Source organism: Antechinus flavipes, chromosome 4, assembly GCF_016432865.1.
Source record: "Antechinus flavipes isolate AdamAnt ecotype Samford, QLD, Australia chromosome 4, AdamAnt_v2, whole genome shotgun sequence".
NCBI lineage: Eukaryota > Metazoa > Chordata > Mammalia > Dasyuromorphia > Dasyuridae > Antechinus > Antechinus flavipes.
In genome coordinates this window covers 289,855,554-289,877,861 of record NC_067401.1, presented here as the reverse complement: position 1 = coordinate 289,877,861, position 22,308 = coordinate 289,855,554, and the positions used below count along the sequence as shown (strand labels likewise).

The 22,308-nt window shown below is 35.6% G+C and overlaps 1 protein-coding gene across 5 annotated transcripts in view; it reads left to right on the top strand.

Annotated features, from left to right (window-relative positions):
• FYN (FYN proto-oncogene, Src family tyrosine kinase) overlaps positions 1-22,308 on the top strand; it is a 272,216-nt gene that overhangs the window by 30,213 nt on the left and 219,695 nt on the right. For all 5 annotated transcript variants that reach the window (XM_051997556.1, XM_051997554.1, XM_051997553.1 and 2 more), the window contains exon 2: positions 3,223-3,262. The gene's annotated coding sequence lies outside the window, so the exon portion shown is untranslated. The remainder of the gene's footprint in view (positions 1-3,222; positions 3,263-22,308) is intronic.

Below are 22,308 nucleotides of genomic sequence, written 5' to 3'. Positions count from 1 at the left end.
AAAAAAGTTTGTCAACACTTGTTAGAAGTTCTTGAGTTTCTTTTCTCTGCCTTGGCTTTCTTAGACCTGAATTCTCACTTGGAATCCCTAATTGTATTAAAATTAGAGGGGAACTTGGAGATCATCTAATCCAACTTTCTTATGTATGATTGAGGAAAGTGAGACCTTGAGGACTGAAGTGAACCTTCTTGGGGTCATATGGCCAGTAGAAAGGGGACAAAGTAAAGGCTAGAACCTAGACTTCCTGACTCCTAAGTTATCAGTTTTAATACATGTAATGTACTCAAAATAGCTTTGGCCAAGAACATCTTGCTTAGAGCATGACAATGAGTCCTGGAGCTTATTACATTGGGTGTGTTTTGCTTTTCCTTTGTTTTTGAATTTCTCAACACAGCCCTTGCTTGCTACTAGGACAGGTGGGCTAGGGGTGACATACTAAGCATAAAGCTATGAAATTATGCAAACACAAATTAAGTGAATACAAATTTATAATTTTTCATTTTCTTAAAATGATTGGGTAGCCCAGATTGTTAGTTTAAAATGACCTGGAGGAGGCTTAGACCATTCTGTTGTCCTAGAAGTATTTTATGATGTATAACAAATAGAAACAAGGTTTTCTGTGCTAGCCTTTTTCTTTCAGATAGCTGTTAAAGACTAGAAATTCTTATATATTTTTAATGTTACTGATACATTTTTTGTATCATTTTCCAAATCTATTCCTCTTTCCTTCCCTACCCAAAGAGCCATCTTTTATAACAAAGAATGAAGAAGAAAAGGGGGAGTAAGGTCAGCAAAACTAACTAATGTATAACACCTGAAGCTTTTTACTAAAAGTTTAATAATTTACTAATGCAGTATTTTATGTCCATAGCTTCTGTCCACCTTTTCCCTACAAAGAAGAGAAGAAAACAAATTTCCTTTTCTTTTTTGGGGGCCAGCCTCGATAATTATGATTACATACTGTTCAGTTTCATTCTTTTTTGTTTACAGTGTGTATATATATGTATATAATGTTTTCTTGGTTCTGCTAACATCCCTTTATATCAGTTCACAGAAATTTTCTCATACTTCCTTGGCTATGTTCTTGATAATCGTCATTTTTGTGGTACTGTCAAGATTTCATTACCCAATCACATACCATGATTTGTTTATCTGTTTCCCACTCAATTCTTTATGTTTAATCAAAGTCTTTTAGATGTATCATATTCTTAGTAGAACAAAGAATGGTAAAATTTCTATATTATAAGTTGAATCTAATCAGGGATGGTTGGTCAGACAATATGCAAAGTTAACATGAATATTGGATTTTTTTTTCTCAAAATGACCTTTCTTTTATAGAAAACTTTCCCCCAGTAGATCAGGGAAAGGTTCTTAACATTTTGTGTGTATCATAGACCCCTTGTGCAATTTGATGAAGCCTGTGGACCCCTTCTCAGAATAATGTTTTTAAATGCATAAAATGAAATATGTAGGAGTACAAAGGAAACCAATGTTATTGAAATAGAGTTTTCAAAATATTTTGTAAGAATTTCTAAGTTTGATTTTGTGAAATCCTGCTTTCTTGTCAAATGCCAGCAGCTCAACAGGATTTTATAGCTCACTGGTTCAGGGAAAGAGATTCTGGATCATGAATAAATTTAGATTCCAGGTCTCCAAATAAAATTTTGTTAAAGGGACCACCCTCTAGCACTCTAGCTTCAGGAACAGAGCCTCACCACCTACTCTGGAGGGTTGCATACCACACCCCATTCTTTTGTGAGCTCCCAGACTCCCCGGGGGCTATTGAGAAGTCTCTATGATGCTTGTGGTTCTGGGCTCATGCCAGGAGGAGGAAGGTGGGTGTACGGGCAACAGCATGCTGGCAGAAGCATCTTTTAACAAATTTTTCTGCTATTTGGCTTTGGCCCCAGAAGCTTTGATGCTTTTGATGAGATTTTGTCCTCCCTGTAGCTTTAGTGTTGGTCACCTTGCTGGTATTTGTCACAAATACATTTCACCAATTTAAGCTTGTTCGTAAGTGTTAATGCTTCCTTGTTAATAATTCAAATTAAAGGGTTGTGTATGTCTTGGTGGTTATGTGTGCATGTGCGTACCAGAAGGGTCTTAGAGATGTTATGGCTTAATCTAACCTCATTCTTTGAGGAAACTGAGGTTCAGACAAGTTAAATATTTTGTTCAAGCTCAATAGAAACTTACTAGCAAAGCTGTGATTCACACACAATACTCTTACTTCCAGCCTTATGTTCTTTTCTCTTTTTCATATTGCCTTTTTTACTTAAATCAGCTTTTTAAAATTTAATTTATTTTTTTATTATTTGACCATTTTTGTGAATCTCCTCTGATGATCAAAGCCAAACCTACTTTTGAAAGGACCAGAGTTTTATCTTCCCTAGGCTAAATTACTCTATTAATTTTTTTCCTTGACCTCTTTTGCTGCTCTCTTCTGACAGTATTAATCAATCAATAAACATTTATTAAGTGCCTACCATGTCACAGACACTGTGCTGACCACAGTTGGAAATGATGAATGAGGTAGTGACATGAACTCTTTCATCATCTGCTGGTGGTGGGTAGCCAGAGTATACCAGCCGGATGGAATGTTGCCATCTACCAGCCTAGCACTTTAAAAATTAACTAGTAATTAGGCATGTGTACCAGCAGAAACAGCATTACCAATCTTGCCAGGCGCTTGGCAGGGAGTCTGAAATCCACCCTCACCCTGGTGTTACATGGGCAAGTATCTGTGCTTTCTGCAAGGGCCCCTACCAACTGTGGATGCTAAGTAACATCAGTTCAGAGTTGCCTGTGTATTTGGCTCTGCAGTAAGACTCAGAGAAGGGAAAATGAATTCTCATGAACTGATGATTTCTGTCTTGCAAAAAATGGCATCATACACTGCTGCTATATGTATTCCTTCTTCCTAAGCATTTAGACTCCAGAAAATGGGATTTAAAACACTGATTTCCTTTGCTCAATTTTTGGCTGGGACCGAGTCTTTCCAAGTAGGTTGCAGACAGGTGCTTGTGGCAAGAGTGGCTCAGTAAAAATTGTGTGAACAGCGATAAATTTGTGGGCAAATCAAGTGTGTGTCTCAGTCAAATGGAAATTCTGTGGGTGTTATTTTGTGGGTGACTAGCCGGCACTGAATGCTCATTTCTTTGGTGGTATATGGGTGTGTGACTTTTTTTTTTCTCATCATTTCTTCTTCATTTTCTTCTGTAGGTCTTTGAAGAAGCAGGATGTTCATCTAGATGTGGAAAAAGTAAGTTGACTAATTTCAAACCAAGAGCATGTGACTTGTGAAGGAGACAGGATTTCCTACTTTGACCAAAGATGAAAGCCTTTTTTTCCCTTCCCAAACTGTGGTTGGAGGGACTTAATTAAATAAGTGCCTATGGATTTTTCTGATTTTTAAAGTAAATTCAGTTTTTATTAAAACAATTTTTTTCTATTTTAATTCTTTTATTTTTTATTCCAAAGATAGTACAAGGAATTGGAGATATAAAGGTAGATAAAGTTTTGGTTTTTACTCTATTCTTTGAGGAACTCTTGGTGAAGAATGCAATAGTTCTTCGACTTAGAAATTTAAACAGGGCTTCTTAACTTTTTGTTTGTTTGTCTGGTAAAGTACTTATTAGAATAATATTTTTAAATGAACAAGATAAAGTTACATAGGATTATAAAGGAAACTTATGTTGAAATAAAGGTGTGATTTCCCCCTATTTCTACTTTTTTTTTATAATTTCTGAGCCCCTTTATTTCAGATTCCAAGATACTAATTTTTGATTCTTAGAAGTTGATTTCTAAAATCTTCCAAAATGAAGTAGAAATAGCCTATGTTTTGTTTTCCATTTATATTTCAAATCCCCTAAGAACATGAAGGAACCTTGAAATGGCAAGTATTTATTTCTGCATTTGTTTTTGAGGGAGTATCATTTCATTAAATTCATTTGCTTTCATTATATATAAAATAATGAAGAAAAATAAATAGGTAATATATCAATAGCTTTAAACTCCTTTAAAAATATCTATCTAAGGGCGCTAGGTGGTACAGTCAATAGAGCATCAACCCTGAAGTCGGAAGGATCTGAGTTTAAATCTGACTTCAGTCACTTAACACTTCTTAGCTAAGTGACTCTGGGCAAATCACTTAACCCCAATTGCCTCAGCAAAAAAAAAAAAAAAAAATCTAACCAACAAATTGCATGTAGCTCCAATTTTTGCATTGACATAGTACATTTTAAGAGAGGTATGATTTTAATTTCTTATCAATCTTTCATTGGATACTATTTACCTCATCTCAACAAGCACATATTAAGGCCTTAATTATATTATTGACTGTCAGTAAAAAGTTATATGAAAAAATAAAATAAATAATTATTATGAATAATAAATAAAATAATATTATAAAATTATATTATTGACCTGATGTCAATGATGCTGTATTAAAAAGCTGTGGGGAAAACAAAAGTAGGAGGATACTACCCTCAAGATGCTCACAATCTTCAGCAAAATTTTAGCTACTTGAGATACAACCCTTTCACTTCTCCTTCTATCAAAGGAATGAGTTTTCTTAGCCAAATTTCCCTGATGGTTGGCTATTTAAATATTAGAACATTCTTGTGCTCTTCAAAATAGTTGTTTTAGAATATATAACCAATGTCATCCAACCCATCCATATTTTATTTTAAGTATGAATTCTATCTATCATATTTCCTACTGGTCATTTATCCTTCTTGTGGAAACTTCCACCAAAAGAGAAGTTGCTTTCTCCTGAGGTAATCCATGTCATTTTTTGATGACTGTTGGGAAGCTCATTCTACACAGAGTTGAAATTTGTCTCCATATAGTTTCCATTCTCAAGTCCTGGTTCTTCTTTCTGTCACCAAGTGAAATAAATCTATTTCATTTTTCACATAACAACTTTTCAAATTCAACAAAGCATGAGTTAAGTAGCCTATTGGATGCTGGACACTTGGGATATGAAGACAAAATAAAAGATCTTTCCCTCAAGGAGATAGGGAATGCAATTCAGAAGGCTGTTGAACTAGTTCAGGCAAGTAGTAGGGTGACATTATGGTGACAATAGCTTTCAAAAACAGTAGTGATATGATAATGTACTAATAACAGAAAAGATCATTAGAATATAAGCACATAAGAGCAGTAAATAGTATGTAATGAGCTAGTAGAGACATCCTAGCCAGTTAAAGGGATCAAGGAAGTTGTCATAAAAAAAAAAAAGGTTCAATTGAACTTTGAAAGATGGTAGAATGGTAATTTGGGTGCAAGACACAGTTTAGAGAGAAAAGAGAGAGAAAGGAAGAAAAATTTTATTAAAGGCCTACTTTGTGCGAAGCACTGTGCTAAATGCTTTACAAATATTAAGCTGTTCAGTCCTCACAATAACCCTCAGAGACAGATAATATTATTGTCCCCATGTTACAGTTGAGATAATTGAGGCAAAGAGAAGCTAAGACAAGCCCAGGTTCACACAGGTAGCAAGTATTTCTGACTCTAGGTCCAGTGTTCTGTAAACTATGCTACCAGCTTCAAAGAAGCATAAGATATAGTCAGAAAGCTTGGCTAGATCCATATTGTACAAACTTTAATTTCAGGGGAAGGAAATATGGCTGACCATGTGAGACAGCACATCTAGAGAGAATGGGGAAAAAATTGTTTAGTTACACAGAATATAAATTGTATCAAGGTACCAATCTTTGAGGGTTCTCAAGAAAAGTCTGGAAGTTTTAGGGGGGGCTTTTTTTGGAAGGGCAGTTTAGACATTAAAGAAAACTGCCATAATTAGTAAAAGTCAGAACTCAAACAATCTAACATCCAACATTTTTTTTTTTTTTGGCTGAGGCAGTTGGAGTTAAGTGACTTGCCCAGGGTCACACAGCTAGAAAGTGTTAAATGTCTGATTTGACAGTGATAGATTTGAATTCAGGTCCTCCTGACTTCAGGGCTAGTGCTCTATCCACTGCACTAGCCTGCCCCATTGTTCAGAAGTTCTTAACTGTGATTCTCATATTACTCACTTTCATAAACTGTGTTCTAAGAAAATTGGACTAATTCTTCCTTATACTCAACATTTCATCTCCTGTCTTCATGTATTTGCACAAGCTATTCCCTATGTTTAGAATGCACATTCAACATCCTTATCTCCACAGCACAGGATACTTCTCTTCCTTTGGGCAAGTGAGGGACCATCGCCTGTGAAATCTTCCCTGATCTCTCCAATTAAATGGGCTTTTCCTTGCTTTCCTTTTACTGTACTTATTTTTACATATGTTGGATTCTGGCTCCTACTCCACACTCTCCCAAGCCCTTATAACCTCTTTGAAGTTCTTTGTGTCTTTGAATTTCCAGCTCTTCCAACACTGCTTTGCATGTAGTAGGCACTTAAACATTTGTTGAATGGAAATGAATTCTCAAACTGAATTTTTAGCCTCAGAAATAATGAGTTTGTTAACTGCAGCATATAGAGAGAAATGAGAGATAACAGACTTAATCAAAAGTCTGATTTCTCTCCAGGAGGGCATGTTGTCAAGAAGTCAAACAAATATAGGTTTGTTAGACAAGAAGATAAATAAAGGGAGGCAATAGAAATCAAAGGAAAAAAACATTTTCAGAAGTCTTGAGTGAGGAGTGTATAGTTTCCATAATTCATAGCTTTTAAAATGGTATCATGGGTGCATTCTAAAAATGAAACCTAACCTCCTCATAGGTAGGGAGAAGATTGAAAAGTTATAGCTCAATTAGAATGTGAGTTCCCTAGAAGCAGGGACTACTTTTTGCTTTTCTTTGTATCTCTAGCACTTAATATACTTACACATAGTAGGCACTTACAAAAGCTTCTTAACTGTTTGCTTTTATATTATAAAAAGTTGATCAAACAAAAGAAATCATCTTAACTATTATTTAAATCATGCTTTAAATTGATGGGAGTTAAATGTTCCCTTTGATCAGAAAGAACCAGTTAATGAATCCTTTATGTTTGATCTGAACTTTGAAGTAAGGAAGGAACTTGTAAATATTCAAGAAATTGTATAGAAAGTACATAGAGCACAGTAAGGGTCCTACCCTGAGAACCCTCTTAGTATTTTGGATCCTCTAATTTAAGTGATAAATAAAAAGTGTTTCCAGGAGTAAATGTAGTGGTAGCATAATATAATATATGATTGAGATTGTGTCAATGATGCTGTATGGAAAACATTTCTACTAACTATTCTTGCAACTCTTTGTTTTTGCTTTGATTGTTCCTCAGGCCTAGAATGTTTGCTCTCTCTCTTCCCCTTCGCTTGCTATGTCTGATTTTCTTCAGTTCAGCACAGATACCACCATCTATCTTTTGCAAACTCCCCCAGTTGCTCTTGTTCTCCCCTTAAAGTTACTTTCTATCCACTCTCTGTCTTGTTATATACCCTTGTATAGACATCCTATTCTAAGCTCCTTGAGGTCAGGACCTTCTTCCACCCCTTTTCCTACTTGTCTCCCTGAGATAATTGGGGTTAAGTGACTTGCCCAGGGTCACAGAGCTTGGAAAGGTTAAGTGTCTGAGACCAGATTTGAACTCAGGTCCTCCTGACTTCAGGGCTGGTGCCTTATCCACTGTACCACCTAGCTACCTCTGTCTCATAGCTCTTAACACAATGCCTCACACACAGTAAACATTTAAGGAATATTGATGGATTCCTAATAGAATAAGAAACTAGATTCAGGCCTCAATCCAGTTTTATTCACACTGTCCAAATTTGTCATTGTATATATATATTCATTGTCTCAGAAATCTCTCAATCCACAAAACTATCTTTTTTTTTTTAATGGAGAAATTAAGGAGGGGAGGGAAAACCCTTGCATCTCATTATCTTTCTATTTGATAAGAATAAGGGAAATGTATGGTTCCAAGATTTTGTTGGCTTGTAGAAATGTAGGATGTTCACAGAAACTGCTAGATTCTTCGATGTCTGTTGCTCTAAAGAGTCTAGAGGGAGAAGATAAAAATATCCACAGTTCTTACTGTGGGGTTAATAAAGGCTTGTGAAAAGCATTTTATGTCCCTGAACAAATGAAATCTCAAAATACATAGGCTCCATATGGAGGAACCATTAAGACTGTTTGTTCCTGTCGATGGGAGCCTAAGATCATAACTCTTAGAGCTGAAGGGAACTTTAAACACTATCTAGGTCAAGCTCCTCATTTTACAGATGAGGCAACTGAGGCATAAATTTGACTGAGGTCAAAGTCTTTTTTTCTGGACTTGGGGTTTAATTGTCTTAAGGGTGCTCTCAGTTAAGGAAATTTCCTCCATGATGCATCTCTGTTCTTTAATTTGTAGTCTTAGAAAGTTGCCAGAGACCCTGAGAGAATAATCTGACCTAGTTACAGAGCCATCATGTATCAAAGACAGAATCTGAACTCAGATAGTTCTCTTTACTCCCTTTCTAAGTTCAAAGGTAGTAAGGGAAAAGGGAAAATTGGGGGGAAAGTTCCTAGTGATTGGAATTATTTAAAATTGAAATGGCTTACTTTGAGAGGTGATGGGATACCCCTCTCTTATGGAGTTCTTTGAGCAGAGACTAAATGACCATTTGTTGGTATATTATAATAGAAATTCTTGTGATAGAAGAACTAGATGGCTGAAGGGAACTCTCCCAGACCTTAAAATACTGTAGTTCGAATCCAGGTCCTTTGACTAAATCTAGTTGTCTTTTCTGCCTATAAGACAACTGGATAAAAAGAAACAATCAGGCTTTTGGGAGGATGGACATAGACTGGAAAGGGGAGAAAGAAGGAAAAGTGGTGGGCTGAGTGTTAAGCATGTTAGTTATTTGAAGGGCTGGTGACTGGGGCTGGGATAGGAAGTATTTATGTTAGCATCCTTCTCCACTGCCTGCAGAAATTGCTGCTGACCCACAGCATTCCTGAGTGTGGCCCGAATTAGATTAAAATGTAATTGGAAACTCTTAATAAAATAAATAAAAATACAGTAAAACATTACACTATTACATTTTAAAACTAAGTCAATATAAGACCTTCAAGGATCCTTATTATGGAATAGTGGCCTCCATTTCTATTTGATTTTGTTACTATGGTCTGGAACAAGAAGACAGAAGAGTTTGTCACCTCCCCCCTTCCCTTTGAGAAATGATGGGACAGGATGCCACAGGACCTCAGCTTGTGTACTTGTATAGATTTACTTGGAATTGCAGCTTTGTACCAGGTATTTTCATGCCATGAGTTTCTTGGTTATATTGACCCTACATAGACAGTCTAAATACTGAGTGAAGGATGAAGTACTCCAGGCTCAAGTTCATATTCATTTTCCATTGTTTATCTTGCAGCTCATCCATTCCAACTTGTAAAAAAAAAAAGTAGCTGTTCCTAAAGAATGTTGCTAGTTGTTTGTAAATTTTGCAAAAGTGTGAGGAGCCAGGCCAGCCTGTAATTTTCTGGGACTTAGGACAAGCATAAATTAGGGGGCTCACCCAACATCAACGAAAGCAGGAGGACGGTGCAAATGACAGCTTGTAGGAGGCAGAAAGCAACCCCCTCTCCTTAGCTACTAAGGCTAGATAGGAGGAAATAGCTTTGTATTGGTGCTTCCTTTGCTTTGGGGAGAGGGAGAGGTTTACCATTTGCAGCTGAAGGGCAAACTTTTTTTTTAAACCTTTGACTAGAAATAATTATTACTCATCACCCCTGGTAGCTTGTTAACTTCACTTCTGTTCTATATACAACCCTGGATCATGAAGCTGGATCTTTGAACACCCTCCTCTGCCATCTAAGAAAGAAAGGTGACCTTGGCTAATTAAAATTCCCAAATTAATAAACCCTTTCTGGGCTTTGTACATTCAGCTATTGGGTGACATTTTGAAGAATTGTAGATGGTCAACATTTATGTTATGTGTTAAGCCTTTAGGAAGTAGGGGAGCAAGAAGGAGACTTTCAGGGTCAACTAGATTGTTGCTCCCCCAGTGCCCTACCAATTTGGGCAGATTTTTAGTAATTCACAAATTTTTATTCCTGATCCTGAAATCCTTGAGCTGCTAAGACCAACTGCCTTAGAAAAGAGTAGGCAATTTGGAGTTTGGATTAAAAAGTACTTGGAGCATCCCCTTCATTTTACTCTCACTCTTTCAACTCATTATGGCATCAGGGTGACTTTGACTTCTCAAGGTTTTTGCAAGTAGAGTATAAGCTCTGGAGTACAAGCCTATCAAGTTAGAAGATTTAACTTTCAAACCTTTGACAAATTTTTTGATTGATAAGCATTTACTATAAAGCAGATTCTGTGCTTAGTCCTAAAGAATAAGAAAAAGAAAAACAGCCCTCTGCCCTCAAAAAGCTTACAATTCAATAGAGAAAGTCACAGAAAAGAAGCTGAAAAGCACAAAAGGAAACTGAAAAGCACAAAAGGAAGCTGAAAAAGGGTAAGGAGGGAGCACAGTGTTGGTGAATTATCAAACAGAGGAATGAGTAATGAGTAATGAACTGGAAATGAGGAATTGACTGGAAATTCTGAGCCTTCTAGAAAGGGAAGCATTTTTTTTTTGTTACAGTCAGAGAGGAGAAGCATTTCTTAAGCAACCTCCATGATGATAAGCTTTCTAGTGGTATTTATCTTTAGAAAGCAGGAGCAGAAACCAAGGAGAGCAGCTGGAGAGAAATGAATACTAAAAGCTCTTTTCTAAGTTAAGAGTAGGATGGTCATTTATTCAAGGTCATATGGGCAAGAAATGGAAAAAGGATGGATGAAAGAGGGATTTAAATCCATGTCCTTTGGATTCTAAGCCTATCTTGCTTTCATCCTCCATCATCAATCAATAAGCATTTATTAAGAGGCAGCTAGGGGGCTCAGTGGAAAGAGCACTGGAGTTAGAAAGACTTGAGTTCAAGTCCAACCTCAGGCCATGGCAAGTTATTTAATATCTTTCTGCCTTCATTTTATTATCTATAAAATGGTGATAATAATAGCAACTTCCTTCCATGGTTATTGTGAAGATCAAATAAGATAATAATTATAAAATATTTAATATACTGCCTGACATACAGTAGACAACTTTATAATGCTAAGAAATTATTGCCACTTGTTACATTGCAAGGTTGTTGTGAAGCTCAAATGAGATAATATTCATGAAATTATTTGTAAATCTTAAAGCACTGTATGAATTCCAACTATAAGTATTGTGGTGATGATAATGATGATGATGAGATGTCTACTATGGGCCAAGCACTGTGCTATGTAATGGGGATTCAAAAATAAAAACAGTTCCTGTCCTCAAGGAGCTTATGTGTTTTCCTAGTGAGTCTTAGTATATAACCAAGATCACATATCAAGCTAATGGTAGAGCCAGGACTTGAACCTGTATTTGTATACTATACTATACTGTATTTTGTATACTATTTTCTACTATCTTACGCAGGGGAAAAACCTTTGATGAAACTTTTTCAATACTTTTTTCATTCCCAAGCACTGGTGTGTATGATTGCATGGACAAGTTGTGTCTGCACCTTCTGTCCTTGCTGTATACACAAAGATCAATCAGGATGTATCTGAATACCTGATCCATTGACTGCATAAAAATCGATAAGAATATTCCCTCAAGTTGTAGTCTGGATTCTGTGGCATCTCTGAGATCCCAGAGAATTTGGATTTCACAACATCAAGTTCTTGTACTGAAATTACAAATCATAAGGCAAACTATTGAACTAACTGAAATTTTACATATATCAGCTTCCTCTACATTTAATCAATAATCTTTACACTCTGTTTTTTAGATTTTCTTTTCTCTGTATTTGACAGATCCTTCACCGCAACCAGTGACTGTCAAAATAATCATGTGACTATTACCTCAATGAGAGAATTTTTTTTCCCTCTTGCTTTTAAAGAAATGGCTTCTAAAAATCTCGTTCTTTTTCAGTGTGGCAGGACCCCCCTTTCCTTCCTCCTGACTGGTGTGATTGATTTCCTGTAGTGGCATTCTAAGGGGTGAGGGAGCAGGAAGACCTCAGTGCTCAGACCCATTCCATTGCTCATTCCCAGTCTTGGGAATTGTTTTATTGAATTTTACCTAACTGTAGTATTTGTCATCTCGACAGGATAGAAGTTGTTTGTTACCTTGAACCTTCTTCTGTGGGTGGTGAGAAACACTGCCTGCAGGACAATGGGGAATGAAGAGCAGCTTCCACTTTTTAAAAGTTTTTTGGCTTGGGGGCAATGGGGTAGCATTTATTTTTACACAAGGGTTTTCTTCTGTAACAGTGAGCAATTGCATAATTGGCTTCATTGCAGCAGTACCTGCTGTGTGGTCTTGGTAATCCTTTCTTTTGTCCACCTTGGACAGACTTATTGTTGGCTGAAATAGTGTGTGAAGGAGAGATTATTTAAAAATATATATATGGAGCATGGCTCAAAATTTGCTTGTGTCAAATCCCTGAAAAATGCTCTTAAGAGAAGAGATAAACAAGACTTGTGTTAAAGCTAATGCAGAATTGCCCATTTTATTTTAGGGCTTTTCCCACTATCCACTCTTGTTCTATATGTAGAAATGTATATAGAATAATTTTTCATATAAATGCCTGTTTTTGTCTAATGAGAGCCATCTCCATAGTGGTGGTAAGAGGAAGAAAGAAAAAAAAGATGTTTATATAATAGCTTTATTATATATTTAAAAGGAATAGCAAATCATATACATTAGACTTTCGGTTTTGTGTGTGATTGTCTTTTTAAAATTATATTGTTATGGAAATGCTTGCTTTGTTCTGTAAATTAAAATAAAAAATGTGAAAAAATTAGACTCAGGAAAATAATCTAAGGGAGATTTTCTCTTTCTTAAAGATGTTTCATAACATTTCTGTAGCCTCAGTTCAATTTTGTATTTGTAAAAGATGTTGTTCTGGGTTACTCTTAGTCTCTAGAGCAAAAGGGAGAATATTGTGAACTCATTCTTACCCGTATCCTTTTGGGATAGCAAGAGTTGCTGGAATAGATGAGGGGATCATTAAATTAGAGGCTTTTAGAAGTTGTAAGTCAATCCCTCAATCAGGTTGTCTAACCTGTGTGAGGGATATGTGATGGAGAAAGTCCTTGACAGGTGGGCATCCAACTTCTACTTAATTGTATCCTCTCACAAGGACGTACTCATTGCTTTTCAAGTCATCTCCTTATTTTGTCTGGCAGCTGTAATTGTTAGGAAAATTTTCTCCTTATTGAACTGAACGTCTGACTCTCTATAACTACTATTCATAAGTCCTAGGAGCTAATAGATGTAAAGTGCTTAGTGTACTGTCTAGCACATACCAGGAGTTTAATTAATGCTTGTTCCTTCTTCCTCCCCTTTAGGTACTACCCTGTAGGGTTCTGTTGTCTTAAGGATGGCTTTTATGTTATCCCTTCTGGCCATCTTTATTATAGGCTAAGTATCCATCCACCTTTCACCTATCCTTATAATGACAATTATTTCTAGATTTTCAACATCTGTTGAATACTGTTTTCTGGAGCTATTTTTAGGTTTTCAATATTCCTTTTAAAAATAGAAATATAGTACTCATAGGTTTGATCAGCATAGACTATAGCAAATGATCAGAACACATACTTCTGATACATTATTCTATAATGACTAAATTTTCAGTAGTTATTTTTAATAGCGCCATAACATTACTGTTTCATATTGAATCCACCCTCACCTTGTCCCTTGCACCTCTCCCCAAGCTTTTCTTACCTGAACTGCTATCTACACACCTATACAGCAGCATAGGTGAGTGGATAAAGCATTGGTCCTAGAATCGAAAAGATCTGGATTTGTTCCGTGCCTCAGACATTTATTAGACAATTATTATTGAAAAAATTACCTAATGTGTAACTTGAAACTGTGCTTCAGTTTCCTCATCTATAAATAAGTGGTTTCGATGCTTTCTAAGATCTCTTACAGCTTTTAATTTATGATCCTATGAACTTTGTGTTCCCTACTCTGTACTCTTGAAATTTGACTTTTTTGAAGTGTCTTTTTTGCTTGCTAGTTTCAGCCTTATTGATGTTTTAAATCCAATTCTGCCTTTTTTGTGAATTATCTATCTCTCCCAGATTTTTATAATAAACATTTCTCTAGCTTCATGTTAGTAATTAAAAAAAAAATGTTGACCACATAGACTAAGTACAAAGCTCTATGGCCTATCACCTGAAATCTTTCCATAGGTTGACCTCAGTTCATGAAATCAACAATTTTTGGGGTCCAATTCTTTAAGAGCTATGAATCTATCATCTAGGCCCTTTCTCTTAATCTTATCTATGAGGATATCATGAATGACTGCCAAACACCTGGCTAAAATACATATACATATGTTTGTGGTATTTCCCTAACTTACCAGCCTAGTAAGCATTTTTTTAAAAAGGGAAATGAGATTAGAAAGGGAGGTGATTTATTTCTATTATCTGTTTTGGTTGTCAGTAGAAGGGATGATCATTTTTATTTATATTTGTAGCCAAATTTTCCATGTCGAATACAATATATCTATCAATCAACAGGGGATAATTTGTCAGGAGCTATGATATGTTGCTTATCTGTGGAAATTCATAATATTTTCTTTGTTTTCAATTGTATTTTAGATAAATTCTCCCTTTTCCTGGTCAGGAAAAGTTCCTATGAGCTGGTCATATAGAGTGTACCATCTCCAACATTATGACTTCTATCTTAAAGTGAATAATAATAATACTCAATTATTTAAATTTGTATAGTGACTTATAATAATATCTGCAGGGGATATTTAAGACATATCCAGTAGGAAATTGATAACATGAGGCTAAAGTTCAGAAAGAAGATTATGGCTGGATAAAAAGATATGAGAGTCATTGATGATGATGCTTGAACCTATGGGAGCTTTCAGAATACTTAGAGAGAGAGAAGATGAGAGCTCACAAAAAGCCTTGGGGTGTATTTGTCCTAAAGGGAAGGAAAGAGAGATGATGGTCCAAAGAGTGGTCAACTGAGAACTACTCAGAAAAAGAGTAGTGTCATGCAAGCCGAGGGAAAGACCAAAGATTGGTTAATGGTTTAAAAAGTTGCAGAGACATCAAAGTGTAGGAAGACTTGGGGGAAAAAGTGAGATTATCTCAGAAGGATTTCAGTTGACTGATATGGCTGAAAGCCAGATCTCAAGAGGACTGAATGGTGAGTGGGTAATAAGAAAGTAGAGGCAGCAAGTGTAGACCCTTCTATTTAGGAATTTGGTATTGAAAGAAAATAGATATAGGACAATATTTTGAAGGTGCTAAGAAATCAAGGAGGATTTTTTATTTTTATTTTTTCAATTTGTTAGGATAAACAAATGAAGGAATCAGAGCAAAGAGTCAATAGAGACTGATTATGGAGTGAGGGAAAGAAAGTAGGCTGGCTTTAAACAAGGAAGAGGGCTGACTTATACCTCAGAAACAAGAAAAATAAAGAGGATGGATGAAAATATAGAGGGACTTTTAAGATACAGACTAAGGGAGAAAAGTGAGCCTGCCCATGACAGATGGTGTCTATTTTCTTTGTAAAATAAGAGGCTAAGACATCTGTTTTTTGAGGGGTGGGTGTGGGGGTTGCAGATGAAATTAAGGGCTTGAGGAGAGAAGGTTTAGCACAGCCGCCTAGGAGGGTAAGATTCAACCCAAGAGCAAAAGTTTTTCCTTGTGGGAATGAGTAAAAGAACCTGTACATATCTGTTTACCCATATTTCAGAAAAAAGACATTTGGTTAAGTGACTATTTGTAATTCCAAGAATTACTGCTCCTAGACCTTGAGAAGGAATTATCAGGGCAAATGACACTTTGCCTCATTTGGTACTCGGCTACCAAATTACAAATATCCACTTAACCAAATGTTGTTTTTCTGATAGGATTCTTGGAATAAACTGAAAGATGCTAATTCTAATGGAATGAAACTGAATTATATAAAGAATTTTCAATTTCATATAGCCATAGAAAATGAAGTACTTTTTTAAACCAATCTTGAAGGGACAGTGTGATATACTAGAAATAAAAGTGTTAATGACAATAATATTAACTAGCACTTCTGTAGTGTTTTGTGGTTTGTAAAATTCCTTATTAATATTGCCTTATTTTCTCCTAACAACAGTCTTATAAGTGAAGTGCTATTATTATTCCCAATTTTATATAGAAGTGAACTGAGGCGGATAAATTGACTCATTGGTTTTTAAGAGACAGTATTCTTTTTTCTGACTCTGTCCCATGAGCTAGTTGAACCAATTAAATCCAGCAAGCCCAAAGCTCTTACAACACTCATGGATGGCATTTGCTGTACTTTTCTCATTTATATCATACATAAAATATTAGCTATAAAAGAGTAGCATATCATTGGACTACTTCTGTGGACCTAGATAAAAATATAATTAGATTTTTGTTTTTAAATGGAGAGTTCTAAAAGAAATTCATTTAGATGGGGGGGGGATTGTCAGTTAGGAAGAGAAGAAAGGCTTTGGACATAGTACTCTTGTCAAGTTTACCACTTCAGAAAAAATAGTTCTTGTCACTGGAATATCGAGTTGCTTCTCGGGATATATTTAATGAGAGGTAGAGTAGAGAGAAGCTATAGTGGATAGAGTGCCAGCCCTGAAATTAAACTTCTTTTCATGAGTTCAAATATGACATCAGACACTAGCTGTGCAGGTCACTTAACACTGTCTCAGCTTCCTTATCTATAAAATGAGCTGGAGAAAGAAATGGCAAACTACTCCAGTATCATTGCCAAGAAAATTCCACAAGGGTCACAGTAAAGTTGGAAACAACTGAAAAATGACTGAATACATATAGTATAACAAATTATTATATGTATATAGCCAGTTTGTACATAGAGCATATATATTCTTTCTGTTTAGTATTTTATTTTTCCCCAAATACATGTAAAAGCAATTTATAACATTCATTTTTGAGACTGAGTTGCAAATTTTCTCTCTTTCTAACTTTTCCCATCCTTTCTTCCTTCCTATCTCCCATTGAGAAGGCAAGCAATTAAATATGTCATACATGTGTAATTATATAGAACATATTTGCCCTAATCATGAAAGAAAACACAGACACTTCCCCCCAAAAAAAAGCCTCAAGAAAAAGAAAGTTAAAAAAAACTTATACTTCAATCTGTATTTCAATTGATACACTGCTGAGGATGTATAGCAACTGCTATCATTACAAGTCCTCAATTATTTTGGATCATTGTGTTGCTGAGAATGAGCTAAGTCATTCATAGCTGATCATCTTATAATACTGATGTTACTTTTGTAAACAATATATTTCCCTTTGCATAAGTTCATATAAGCCTTTTTAGGTTTTTCTGAGAGTAACCTGCTCATCATTTCTTATGGCACAATAGTATTCCATTACAATCACCTAAGCACAATTTGTTTAATCATTCCCCAATTGATAGGCTTCTCCCCAATTTCCAAATCTTTTCCACCAGAAGAAAATATTTTGGGGCACCTGGGTCCTTTTCCATTTTTTAATTTCTTTTTTAGTTACAAACCTATTGCTAGGTCAGAGAGTATTCATGGTTTTATAACCCTTCGGGCATAGTTCCAAACTGCTCTCAAGAACGGCAGAATCAATGCACAATTTCACATGTCTCATTTCCCCCATATTCCCTCCAACATTTGTCATTTCCCTTTTCTGTCCCATTAGCCAATCTAATAGGTATGAGGGAGTATCTGAGGGAGTATCTGTTTTATAATGCGTTTCTCTAATCAGTAGTGGTTTAGAACATTTTTTAAAATATGGGCTATAGATAGCTTTGATTACTTCATCTGAAAACTGTTCTTCTTTTTTGATCACATCAAGAGGGATGGTTCTTATTTTTATATGTATTTGAGAAATGAGGTCTTATCAGAGAAATCATATGTTCTCATTATAATTTTAGGCAATATTAATAACTAACAGAATATTTCCAAGTTTGCATATCACCATGTGTAAATTATAAGTATATAAGGAACGGTGTTAGGTACTGGCAATACAAAAACAAAAATGAAATAATTCCCATCTTCAAGTAGCTTGCATTCTGATGGGCATAAAAGTAATATAAAATGTCTGAAAAGTAAGGAGACATTTATTGAGCGCCTATTTTGGACCGGGGTTCATAATAAGTGCTTTACAAATATTATCTCATTTGATCCTCAAAACAGTTCTGGGAGGTAAGGACTAGTATTATTCCCATTTTACAGTAAAGAAAATAGAGGTTAAGTCACACAGCTCTGTACTCAAGTCAATGCAGTTCTCTATCTGCTGCTACTTGGAGCTTTCATTGTAGATAATTTGGAGTGAGATCATGGAGGGAGGGTCTCATGTACCAGATTGAGGAAGTCCTTTGGATTAACCATCTTCCTTAGACTTGTCCCATTGGTATTATACTATCATCTTGAATGAATGGATGAATGAAAAATATTTATACTGTATACCAAGCACTGAAAATTCTGATTTAAAAGCAAAGATAATTTTTGTCCCCAAGGAGCTTACATACTAATGGGAAGAATGGGGGCAACCCATATAAGGAGCATTGACCAGAGAGGGGCTCTTTAGAGCTGACAGTTACAGAGTTGGGAAGTGGGGCTATAAGGGGAAAGATTAACACAAATAATTCAGGAACAATGGCCAAGTTGATTTGATGGTCATGATTCCTGACTTTTTTTTTTTTAATCATGTTTCCAGAGCTAGGGGTGTGTGGGGGTGAGGTGGGAAGGGGCTATTTTTTTTTCAAAGATTCAATCTAATCCTGAGTTTTCTCTTCCACTTATGTTCTCCACTAAACATTAATCAGCAGTACTGTGTCTTGGAAACAGGTGCTACCAAGTAGCTTGGCATTTTAAAAGAATGCTGATCCCTTGTTAGTTCTGATAGTGTTATGGATTTCATAAAGTCTTTGAAGTAGTTCCTTCAAAGAATGACATCAACATTTTGGAGAGAAATTTATTTTTTCCCCTAAATCACAAAGCTCTTCTTGAGCATCTATCCCAGCTCATATATCATAAAATCGTTAAGCCTCTAAGGAGCATACATCACTGAAATGTGTGTTTAACTCTACTGCTTTATTTAATGAGAACTTGTATTTTTTTAATAGTTACTTGTGTGTGGAAAATAAAATAGGTCAGCATTTTTGTAGGCATTTTGAGATTTTAAAAATTCTGACCACCTTTCTACATCAGGAATTATAAGAATTATTTTCTTTTAGCATATGCCAACAATTTCCCAAAAGGCCTCAGAGCTCATCTTATTCAAACCCTTCATTTTACAGTTGAAGAAACCTATATTTTTGGGAGAAGATTTCTTTTGATGACATTCTTAAGAAACTGAAATTGAAGCATTTATAAACCATTTAAAAAGCATATGTACATTGGCTTCTCAGAACAGATTTTTTTTTAACTAGTTATTTTGAGACTATTATTAATAGTCTCTACTAGGTTCATCCTCTTCCTAGTCAGAGAAGCTGATTGGTTCCCACTGGTTGTTGCTTTAATAATAATAATTTTTATTAAAGTGTCATGAGTTGACTAATAGGATTAATTAGAACCTCCTGACAGTGGAGGACACTATTCTGAACTTGGTGATGTCAGAACTTGGCCAAACACACTGCAAGCATTCCTATAACTATGAGAATAGGGTCCCATCTAGTTTCTGTTTTATATAGTTGTGCCCAAGATGTGATCATGGGCTATATTTGTTTCTTCTCTGAATGCTAGTTCTGAAACTAGCAGTTTGGAGCATGATGACTGATGAGTATTTTAAAGCAGTGACTGATAAGTGTGGGCTTGGATTTTCATGACAAGTCAAAAAAAATTGACCTAAATTTCCCAATAAGTTTTGAAGTTTCAGTTCCATATTCATATATCTGAATGACAGAATTATACTTCCTAATTTTACAACTTCATTTGGGGCAGAAATAGATTGTTGTTGCTGCTGCTAATGTTGTTGCTATTTGTCCTCCATTTTTTTTTCTTTTTGGTTGAGGCAATTGGGGTTAAGTGACTTGCCCAGGGACTCAGGTCCTCTTGACTTCAGGGCTGACACTCCACTGCACCATTCTTTTCTTTAAAATGTTATTTATTTAACAGTTTTCTGGCTTGAGACCCAAATTTTCTAATAATAGAAATATGCTTCCTAATTTTACAACTTCATTTTGGGCAGGAATAGATTATTGTTGCTACTGCTAATGTTGCTATTTGTCCTACATTCTTTTCTTTAAAATTTTATTTATTTAATAATTTTCTCCAATTATATTTAAAATCATTTTTACATTTATTTTAAAATAAATGAATACAAATGAATAAATGAAAGTCCCAGATTCTCTCCCTTATCCTTAGCCCCTATTAAAAATCACCTGTGGAGTTATGTGAAACATTTCCATAAGTTGTGAAAGAAACTATAAATCTCCCACTCTAAAAAAAAAAAAAACCTTCAAGAAAAATTTGAAAGAGAGAGTATGCTTCAGTCTATATTCAGAGACAATCAGTTTCTTCTCTGGGTATAGATAGGATTTTTCATCATAAGTCCTTCATAAATAGATGGTTGTGCTACTGAGAATAACAAAGTCATTCACAGCTGATCATCCCAGAACATTGCTATTATTTTGTATACAGTACACTTCACTTTGCTTGAGTTCATGGAGGACTTTTGAGGTTTTTTTCTGAGAACATCCTGCTCATCATTTCCCATAGAACAATAATATTCCATGTTTGACCTCCATTGTTGAGGGCATCAATGACATCATGAGGGTGATGTCTTGAGTTGTATGTAATTAGATTTGAATGAGATAGAGATGCTCAGTCATAAGCATAGCTCTCTCCTGAGAAAATCCAGCGGCAAGAAAAAAGTCAAGAAAACTGGTCATGGCCCAGGATGTAGAGGGAGACTTTTCTAGATTAAGCTTTTACTAGGTCTTCTTTGTCTAGGTCAATGTCCCCTTCAATGATTTAGGACTAGGCAAGAATTGAGACAAAAAATGGCCTGGTATACTATCACAAAAGTATCAGCCAGGAAGGGGAAACCTTAGGGTTTCATCAGAACTCAATAATGAGTAAGGAGGGCTCAGGCTAGAACTTTTTGTTGGCCTTTCTATAAAAATCAGAATAATTTGACTTTAAAGGCATAGTCAAATAGCTCCATTGGAATCATAATGGGCTTGTATTTAGGTCTATTTTTTCAGAGCCATATTTCAAAAAATCATAAGCGAAAAACAGCTTTTTGCTAGGTTTGGTGGGGGGGGGGGAGGAAACCTCAGGATATTTTATAAAATATAAGTGACTAAAAGTTATATTTCTTTAGACGTAGTACCCACATGTAAAGATATGATGTCCCAAGTAGAGACAGGGATCACGTGTGGTCATCTTTCCTTATATAGACACCTTAAATTCATTCAGTAAACTGGGTGCTTGCTATTAGTAGGGGAAACTAAATGAATGGAGTGCTGTCTGGTGACAGGAAAACTCATCTTCCTTCCTGATTTCAAATCTGACATCAAGATACTTACTATGTGTGTAATCCTGGGCAAATCACTTAACCCTGTTTGCCTCAGTTTCATTATCTGTAAAATGAGCTGGAGAAGGAAATGGCAAATCATTCCAGTATCCTTTCCATAAGGACCCCAAATGGAGTCAGATGTTACTGAAATAACTAAATAATATTGTGGTAGGCTCTATGAGGATTAGGGCATATTTTCTACCTTTATGAAGTAAATAGGAGAAACACACAAATAACTATAATATATATAAATATGACAAAAAGGTACAAAAAGTATAGAGAAGAGAGGATTTACTTCTGGCTTAAAAAACCAGGGAAGCTTGGACAGTGGTTCATGTGAAAAAGACTTGGATGTGTTAAAATATACATTTGTTATAAGTCAGTAGTGGAAAGTAGGTGCCAGGATGGTCCATGAAGGATTAGATTGTCATCATAAAAGCATAGTATCCAGAATAAAAGAAATGATAATTTAAAGAGGGACATCAATTAATAATAATAATGCATTTATGTAGTGATTTTTAAAAATTTCAATGCTACTTTCTTTGTAACCTGATCTGTCTCCTATATCCTAATCTGATTAGATAAATGGCATGAATATTTTAGCTACTTAAAATCAGGTAGATAGCATAAGTATTTCTCTTTACAAAGGAGGAAGCCAAGCCTCAGACAGCTTGTGTTACTTCCCTAAAATTCCACAGCTAAGGGGTAGAGCTCAACTCAAGTTTTCTAATTCCCAACCTGGAGCGCTCTCTATTTAAGATAAACTGGAGCTACTTCAGAAGAAAGTGACCAGGATGATGAGGTGACCT